Consider the following 9,473-nt stretch of genomic DNA (forward strand, 5'->3'; position numbering starts at 1 on the left):
GGGCTAGACGAAGAATGCAATGCGCACGCATAGAAGCACAAAGAAAAGAACGTGGTGCTGCATTCAGAGAGGCAAAGTTAGCTCTCAAAAAGGAAAGCAAGAGTCGAAAACGGGCATCCTTTGATAGCCTATGCCAGAGTGCCAACTCGAGTCCGCACATGTTCAGAACCACGATGCAACGCTGCATAGATCAAGGAATCGTCCTGGATGTATGGAAGCGACAGTAATTGGTGCTACTACCAAAGGCGGGGAATCAACCAGGTGACTGGTCGGCGTATAGACCTATCTGTCTACTAGACAAGACGGGCAAGTTATTGGAGAGGTTGATCCTCAACAGGCTAGTACCATATACGGAAGATGCGGACAGCCTGTTCAACAACCAGTTTGGATTCAGGAAAGGTAAATGTACTCTGGACGCTATCCAGACGGTCATTCAGACAACTGAGGTGGCAATCGAGCATAAAAGGAGCGGCATCCGTCACTGCGCGGTTGTCACTCTGGATGTGAAGAATGCGTTCAATAGCGCAAGCTGGGAAGCGATAGCCCACGCACTTCACCGCCTCAAGGTACCGGTGTGAAAGAATTGCTCAAGTACTGTGCATGAGCTGGTTTTAGCGGGTCGTCGTTGGTGCGTCATCCCCGCATTCCCTGAGTTACCTTCTCAGGGAACCTGTTTGCAGATTTCCCCCTTGTAAAAATAAGGTACCGGTGCAGTTGTGTAAGCTTCTAGGAAGCTATTTTGACTGTAGGATGCTACTGTATGACACATAGCATGGGCAGAAAAACGTTCGAATTACCGCGGGAGTACCTCAAGCTTCAATCCTGGGCCCAACGTTATGGAATGTGATGTACGATGACGTACTGAGGTTGTCCCTTCAGACGGGTGTTAAGATTGTTGGCTTCGCCGACGATATCACCCTAGTGGTCTATGGCGAATCGATGGAGGAAGCAGAGTTGACAGCAGCGCGTTCTATTTTCAAAGTTGAGGAATGGATGAAGTCTAGGAAACAGGTCTAGGTCAACAACCGCAAGTCCGAGCAACGGGCTTTTATCTCGATAGGTGATTGCACCATAGAGTCAAAGCGATCCTTTAGGTATCTTGGGGTAATGTTCGATGACAAGCTCAGCTTTGCTAGCCACGTTGAGTATGCCTATAAAAGGGTTTCTACGGCTATAGCGGTGCTTTCGAGAATAATGTCTAACAGCTGTAATTGCCAGCAAACGCAAGCTCCTGGCAAGCGTGGCAGTATCCATACTAAGGTATGGAGGACCAATCTGGTCAAAAATGCTTAAAATGAGCAGAAACGGTTGGAAAGCACGTACAGGATAATGTGCTTAAGAGTAGCAAGCGCATACCGAACGGTATCTAAATGGGCCGTGTGCATCATAGCCGGGATGACGCCCATCGGGCTCATAATCAAGGAAGATGTTCAATGCTTCAATCAAAGCCCGCGACACGTGTAAAGAGGCAACGCTCAGAAGTTGGCAGCAGGATTGGGATAACTCCACTAAAGGTAGATGGACTCTTCGGCTGATACCAAATGTGTCAGATTGGTATGAAAGAAACCATGGGGAAGTGAACTTCCACCTGACGCAGTTTCTGTCAGGACATGGTTGGTATAGACAGTACCTGCATAGATGGTTCGGGCACTCAGAATGCGTGCCCCAATTGTGCTGGTTTGGAGGAAACAGCGGAGCATGCCGTGTGCGATTGTCCCCATTTCATTGTTGTGAGAGGTCGCATGCTCGCTACATGCGGAGGGGACACGTCCCCCGACAATATTATAAAGAGAAAGTGTGCAGATGCCGACTGCTGGAATGCAGTAGCTACGGCTGTCACTCCCATTATGTTAGAATTGCAGCGCCGACCAAAAGTTGGCTGCAGAGGATTAGCCCTCGGCTGGTCCCTTGTAACATTGTTAAAGTCGGCTAGGAGAAGTAGTTTGCCTAGGCCAAGGAGTGTATCGAAAAGTAGTCGCAAACATTCAAAATATTGGGTTGAACCCACAAAAATTTTTTTGATCACAAATACCTACTTTACAATGTGTTTAAAATAATTTTTTGTTTTGTTTATTATAGAGGTTTTAAACCACCGGTTTCATTCGCCTCTTTGTTTAAAAATTATGATGCGGTGATATTGTTTCAATAAAGTGACATTTTGTATGATAATTTGTCAAATTACTAAGAGACGACGATGAAAATCTTGCACACCTCTGAGAAAAATGATATGTTATAAAATCTGTTAAATTTTGAAAAAAAAAGGTTTTTGTTTATGCTAATATATTCTGCGCCACAATTCTCATGACATAGTGTAAACCAAGCATTTAAGAGCAAATACAAAAATCAAAAAAGTCGATTTTGGTAATATCGAACGTTAGGAAAAATTAAAAATTTTTAGATTGGAAAAGTTTCTTTGCATATTTATGAAGTAACGTAAGCAAAAAATGGTACTCTATATAATTACCGCTGTATATGACAGAGCTTCAAAAGTTGATTATACAAAAGTTACTTTCTAAAACCGACCAAATTCCAATAATTAAGCTTTCTTAGAACAATAATTTTTTTTTTTTGAAATCTGTTTTACATGCTATATGAAGTAAAATATTTTCCGATAGAATAAGCTTTTCGTCCTTTTTTGTGTGATATGAATTTTGTTCAATACAAACCATCGAATCTTCAGAAGACACTTAAAAAATGTAATTTTGTGCAAGATTTTGTTTTCTATGTTTTATAAAGCTTGTTGTATTTATATTAAGACATCACATTATTATTTTTTTAGTTTCTTCAATACTTGATGACATGATGAAGATTTGCGTGAAAAAAAAAAACTTTTACAAAGATAAACTATGCTCTGAGATACACCGTTTTGAATGTTTGCGACTACGTTTCGATACACTCCTTAATATGATTAACTTTATAAGCATCCAATGTTGGCTATATGATTTCCCAATGCATCTTAAGTAATATTCAATCGAATATTGTATGCATCAGTTATCAAGTTCCATTTTTTTGTGTTTGTTGATTACGCATTAGAAAAATCAGATAGACGCTATATGATTATTGTAATAGGATAAAGATCGCAGTAGGCCGCGCGCGCGAACGGATGTTTTTTTTTTTTCTATCTTTATTAACGAGATTTTTAGCCCTGGGCTAGTTCATCTCGGGGGCGCGAATGGATGTGTTAAAAACTGATCTGTCACGTTTTCATCGTCTCCGCAAATTGTTAGATTCGGCTGTTTCAGTTTTTGAAAAAAGTGTCTATAGCGGAATCAAAGCGGTGTATTCTACAGTTTTTTGAACCTCTGAGGAGTCGTGTATTCATACAGTTTTTTGAACCTCTGAGGAGTCGACTATCAAGAGAATAACACTTAAGAAATATTTAGAAATATCTTTATCTTATTTAGCTTGCGAAAACTTTTCCTCTGAGGGGCGTGGTCGACGGATCCTGAAGAGGCAAACTGGGTTCGACGCTGGCTTGCCACTAGCTTTTGCTTCTGCTTTTACATTACGGCGTGGCATTTGGAATACCATACTTCCGACGAATGTAGTCGCCGTCGATCTCCGCTTTCTGCTTAAATATATGTTTAGGGGTCGTCCATAAATGACGTAGCTTTTTATGGGGGAGTGGGGGGGTTTCTTCACGAATTTGTGACGATGTGTGACGAGGGGGTGGGAGGGGTCCTAGCTAGTGGACGTATCATTTTGGATCACGCTGCTAAAATAAGAGGCGCTGAAAAAAATGTCACACGATTTTTTTTTATCAAACTTCTTTTTTCATTGTTTGACTTATAAAGTTCGGTTATAAAATGATGATTCAACTTCAAAACATTCATATGACATGATTGAAAAAATTGTAACAAAATTTTAGATATTCTGTAGTGCAATATACTCATGTAATAATAAATTAATTTATAAATAAATAAATTAAAAGATAAATAAATTAATTAAAAATCAACGCTTTAACGACTTGGAAAACATTGTTTTAGTTTTATTCATATATTCTGTTAGAGCTTATTTCTTAAAAAAAAAATATATTCGTTTTGGCAAATATTACATTCAAACAAGATATTCATTCCGTGAATTATGCTCTCAAGGTTGCAAAATATCTGCACTCAATCAACTCATCGATTTGTTTTGATATATCAATGTTCTTGATGGAATAGCCTGAATAATACTTGATGGAAAAGCCTGGACAACAGATTCGAGTGTTATCGAAATTGTTCTATCATTCAATTTTCTTAATAACTCGGTAATTTGAAGAAAGATTATTTTTAGTATTTAATTGTATCGTTATAGGTTGTGTAAGATTATTTCAGTATGAAGAACGATAATGAAGTTAAGCTGAAATATCAATCAGTGCGCATCGTACCTTCGTGCTGTGCGTACACGAATTCTCTCTGCTCTTGGAAGTTTTCTTAAAAACTACCTAAAGCAATAAACAGAACTTTTCAGTGCTAAAATTAAAAACGGTACTTTTCAGTGCTACTAAAACAGTACTTTTCAGTACTATTTTTTCTACTATTGATCCCTTTACGATCCTTGTTTGGACCCGTGCCTTCGATTTTTCGTTGGACCCGTTGGCGAAAGCTAGCGGTGGTAATCCTTCTTGGAAAAAAAACCTCTCGAAGGTCACGTCTTCTTTCGTTTATTAACTAAACATGGTATCAACAACTAACAAAAGGAAGGGTGAATCTCTGAATTCACTACTTCCGTCCAAAAAAGTGGGTTTTAAAACTGTCACTACACGTGGCAAGAATGGAAGAAAGGACGCTTCCCCGGAATGCGAAGTTTCTTCCAAGGGTGAAATGAATAATTGTATCGAAATGAGCAATCAGTTCGATGCTCTAGACAAATTTTCCGAACACCAAATCGAAGCAGCCTCTAGCCCAGGCTCTTTGATTCAAGTGAGGAAGCAAAGAGTGCCGCCTATCGTGGTCACTTGTTCCGAATTTGGGGGATTTAGGCAGGAGATCTTGAACTCCATTAGGGGAATCAAGGTTTCCTTCCAAATCGCAAAGAAAGGAGACTGTCGCGTTTTGCCGGAAACTCTTAAAGATCGTGAACTTCTTCTCAGACATCTTGAAGAGAAGAAGCACAAATTTTTTACTTATGACGACAAAACTGAACGTTTGCTCAAAGTTGTCTTGAAAGGTCTCTGAAGAGATCAAAAATGGAATAAATGATTTACTTGGATTTTCCCCAGTCCAAGTAATCATTATGAAAAAGAGAACCCAATCTGGCATTGTTCGGAAAGGGCTTTCTCAAGAATATTATTTAGTTCACTTTAACAAAAAAGAACAAAATAATATTAAAGCTTTAGAAAAAGCAAAACTTATGTTCGATGCCCGTGTGACGTGTGAACATTTCCAGAAACCTGGAGGAAATTACCAGAACCCCACTCAGTGCCGTCGGTGCCAAAAGTGGGGTCATGGTACAAAAAATTGTCGCATGGATGCTAAATGCATGATTTGCGGAGGTTCTTCTCACGCTAAGGACGTCTGTCCTGTGAAAAAAGATACCCGAAAGTTTGAATGCGCCAATTGCAAGGGCCCTCATAAAGCTAACTTTTGGGAATGCCCTTCACGCAAAAGAGTCGTTGAGGCTCGTGTCAGGCAGATGACGGATAATGTCCGTTACGATAACGGTCGTTTCCGCAATTTGCCTGGTAGAGTATCGAACAATGCTCATTTTTCAGTTAACGATCGCTTGATCATGAATCATACCCATCAGGAAGATCATAATCATGCTCATTCACAAACTAATTTTAATCCGTCGGGTAGCCGTTCGAATCTTTCAATTTCGAATGTATCCACCCACGGTAAATCCTTTGCCGATATCGTAGCAGGAAATTTGAACTCCTCCCCTGTTCGATCCATGGGTACCCATTCTACTTGTTTCAAATCAAATGGAAAAAACCCTACCGCCACAGGTAACATCTACTCCGCCTCTTCGTCTACCGAAAATTCTAACGGAAAATCATCAAATGCACCCACAGTGATATGTCTGCCTCTGATTTTAATTTTCTAACTGAACAATTGAATCTAATGATTGATGCAATGTTCAAAGCCACCACTATGACTGAAGCAGTCCAAGTTGGTGTAAAATATACAAATCAAATTGTTATTGGATTACGTTTTTCTAATGGATCCAAATAATAATTTAAATATCATGTCCTGTGGTCCCAAAAGTGCCCACTGTAGTCAATTATCCATTTTAGGTCTACATTAGCCCTATTTAGCACGAGACATGAAAAATGAACCGTCGCACGATATGTATTGGAGTTCAATTGTCCCTAATTACTGGTTCCCTCGGGGACATGCGGTGGTCCCGGAAGTAGTCACTGTAGTCAACTATCCGTTTTGAGTCTACAGTTGCCCTATTTACGACAAGACATGAAGAATGAGCCGTCGCATAATATGCTTTGGTGTCGAAATCGAAATGTCCCCTATGCAAAGTTCCCCCGGGGCAATTGGCGGCGCCATGAGTGGCCAAATCTGTACAAGACTCTTTCTCAATTTATAATAGGGTATTTTATGATAAGCTAGGGAGAAAACAATATTGCGCGACATATTTTGAGTGAATAAATTGTTTGATCCCAATTCGGATCCACTACCGGCACCGATTCCGGGGAAATGGCCATATCTTGGTTGTTTCTGGATCGATCTTAATACTTGGCGCACCAATCGCTTCAGAATTTGATCTTCAATCTCCATGTGTAGTAAAATTTTGAATTTTTAGCCGAGACCTTTACTAAAAACATGTCATAATTTTACTGCATAAGACATGCTTCCGGAAATCCGGATTATCACCGGTATCCGGTGGTCATAGTTCATCTCCGTGGATTCACCTCAAAACTAGATTAGTTGACCCGTCCATTACTTCTTAAAGAATTGAAATCGGTCAATTTTTGTCAAAGTTACAGCATTCCAAAGTTGGCCCAATTTTTGCCTGTTCCAGTTATTTTGACAACCCCCTGTACATCAAATATTCCATCATTTGCGATACTTTAATAATGGGGAGGGTGCAAAAAAAGGGGGGAGGGCTTCCTGCAAATCTTATTACAACTCTTCATATTGGACTTAACGTTTAAAACATTATATGGTACATGAATTCCGCTGTCCTGAATATAAAACACTGTGTCGGTTTATTGATCAGATTAGATTTTTAAATAAAAAATGCAAAAAGTTCAAGTATATTTTAAAAATGACCTGGGGCAGACACGAACATTCTGAAAACGCCATTATTTTTGTTTATTTTTATACTGTCAAGCCCGGGTTGTCCGGTCTCTGTGCATTCAGATCGACTTTTTTGTCGAACAGTGTTATTGAGGCGTGATAAAATCGAACAGAAAACCGTGCTAAAATCAAGAGTGAAATAATGAAGCGTTATTAAAACGAGCAGTTATAAAATCGAGAAACTACTGTACTACCAAAGGCGGGGAACCCACCAGGTGACTGGTCGGCGTATAGACCTATCTGTCTACTAGACAAGACGGGCAAGTTATTGGAGAGGTCTAGGTCAACAACCGCAAGTCCGAGCAACGGGCTCTTATATCGATTAGGTGATTGCACCATTAGACTGATGCAAATTTTGGAGTTTTTGCACCCCTATGCTTAAACGATGTCAATTTATGATGAAAATGATCCTCCCAAAATTTGAAAAGATTCGGAAGAAATTTGGTTGTGCACACGCTATTTGAAGTTTATATGGAAATAACTATGGAAAAGGCAAACCTTTTGTGTTCAGTCCTCTAACTGCTCGACATAATAATCTATGGAAAAGTAAACACAGTCATCTCATGTGAAAACTTCCCAGCTACCACTTTGCCCAAGACCACTTTTCGATGGGACGTAAGGATAATTTGTTATTTTTGATAACAAAGTCTAAATCATGTTGAGATGATCATTCACTTACTTTCAGAGCAACACTGCTTTTTTGCTGTAGAACATAGTAGCCTGGATTACTTTGATCTATTCTTCCCACCAGGAGCACCACTGTTGCCTGCCGAACAGTTGGTGAAGCATGCTACATGTAAACCAACTTTATGATGATGAAAAACAATTTATCCTGAGGTCCAATCAAAAAGTGGTCTTCGGCAAAGTTGTAGCTGGGAGAATTTCACATTAGAAGTATTTGTTCACTTTTCCATAAAATATTATGATGAAGAGATAGAGGGCTGAACACAAAACATTGGCGTTTTCCATAGTAATCTCAATATGGTCGCCGTTAAGTCAGAGGGGACCAAGTACAAAACTTGAGAAAATTGGATTATTCTCTCATTAGATGCAAAATTACTTTACCTCCGTTACACTTTGATCAGATTGGAAGAATGCTGTAAACTGCGAGAGATATGTAATAAGTTTACTTTTGATGATCAACAAAAATCGATAAAAGTGTGCAGTCAGAATGGACCAAGTGCTTATTACCATAACAGCGAAAATGATCAGCGCGCTTAGGAATGCGAGGAAATAAAAGACATTTCAGGATATTTGTCAGATTTTTCGACATCGAATCATTCTTCTACTTATCCATCAATAGAAATTTATAAATATTACATGATTCGATGCATTTGATTTTGATTTTTGAACCACCGGTTTCATTCGCCTCTTTGTTTAAAAATTATGATGCGGTGATATTGTTTCAATAAAGTGACATTTTGCATGATAATTTGTCAAATTACTAAGAGACGACGATGAAAATCTTGCACACCTCTGAGAAAAATGATATGTTATAATATGTGTTAAATTTTGAAAAAAAAAGGTTTTTGTTTATGCTAATATATTCTGCGCCACAATTCTCATGACATAGTGTAAACAATATATTGGAAAATACATTACCAAGCATTTAAGAGTAAATACAATATCAAAAAAGTCGATTTTGGTAATATCGAACGTTAGGGAAAAAAAACATTTTTTTAGATTGGAAAAGTTTCTTTGCATATTTATGAAGTAACGTAAGCAAAAAATGGTACTCTATATAATTACCGCTGTATATGACAGAGCTTCAAAAGTTGATTATACAAAAGTTACTTTCTAAAACCGACCAAATTCCAATAATTAAGCTTTCTTAGAACAATAATTTTTTTTTTTTTTGAAATCCGTTTTACATGCTATATGAAGTAAAAATATTTTCCGATAGAATAAGCTTTTCGTCCTTTTTTGTGTGATATGAATTTTGTTCAATACAAACCATCGAATCTTCAGAAGACACTTAAAAAATGTAATTTTGTGCAAGATTTTGTTTTCTATGTTTTATAAAGCTTGTTGTATTTATATTAAGACATCACATTATTATTTTTTTAGTTTCTTCAATACTTGATGACATGATGAAGATTTGCGTGAAAAAAAAAAAACTTTTACAAAGATAAACTATGCTCTGAGATACACCGTTTTGAATGTTTGCGACTACGTTTCGATACACTCCTTAATATGATTAACTTTATAAGCATCCAATGTTGGCTATATGATTTCCCA

Source organism: Aedes aegypti, chromosome 2 (assembly GCF_002204515.2).
Source record: "Aedes aegypti strain LVP_AGWG chromosome 2, AaegL5.0 Primary Assembly, whole genome shotgun sequence".
NCBI lineage: Eukaryota > Metazoa > Arthropoda > Insecta > Diptera > Culicidae > Aedes > Aedes aegypti.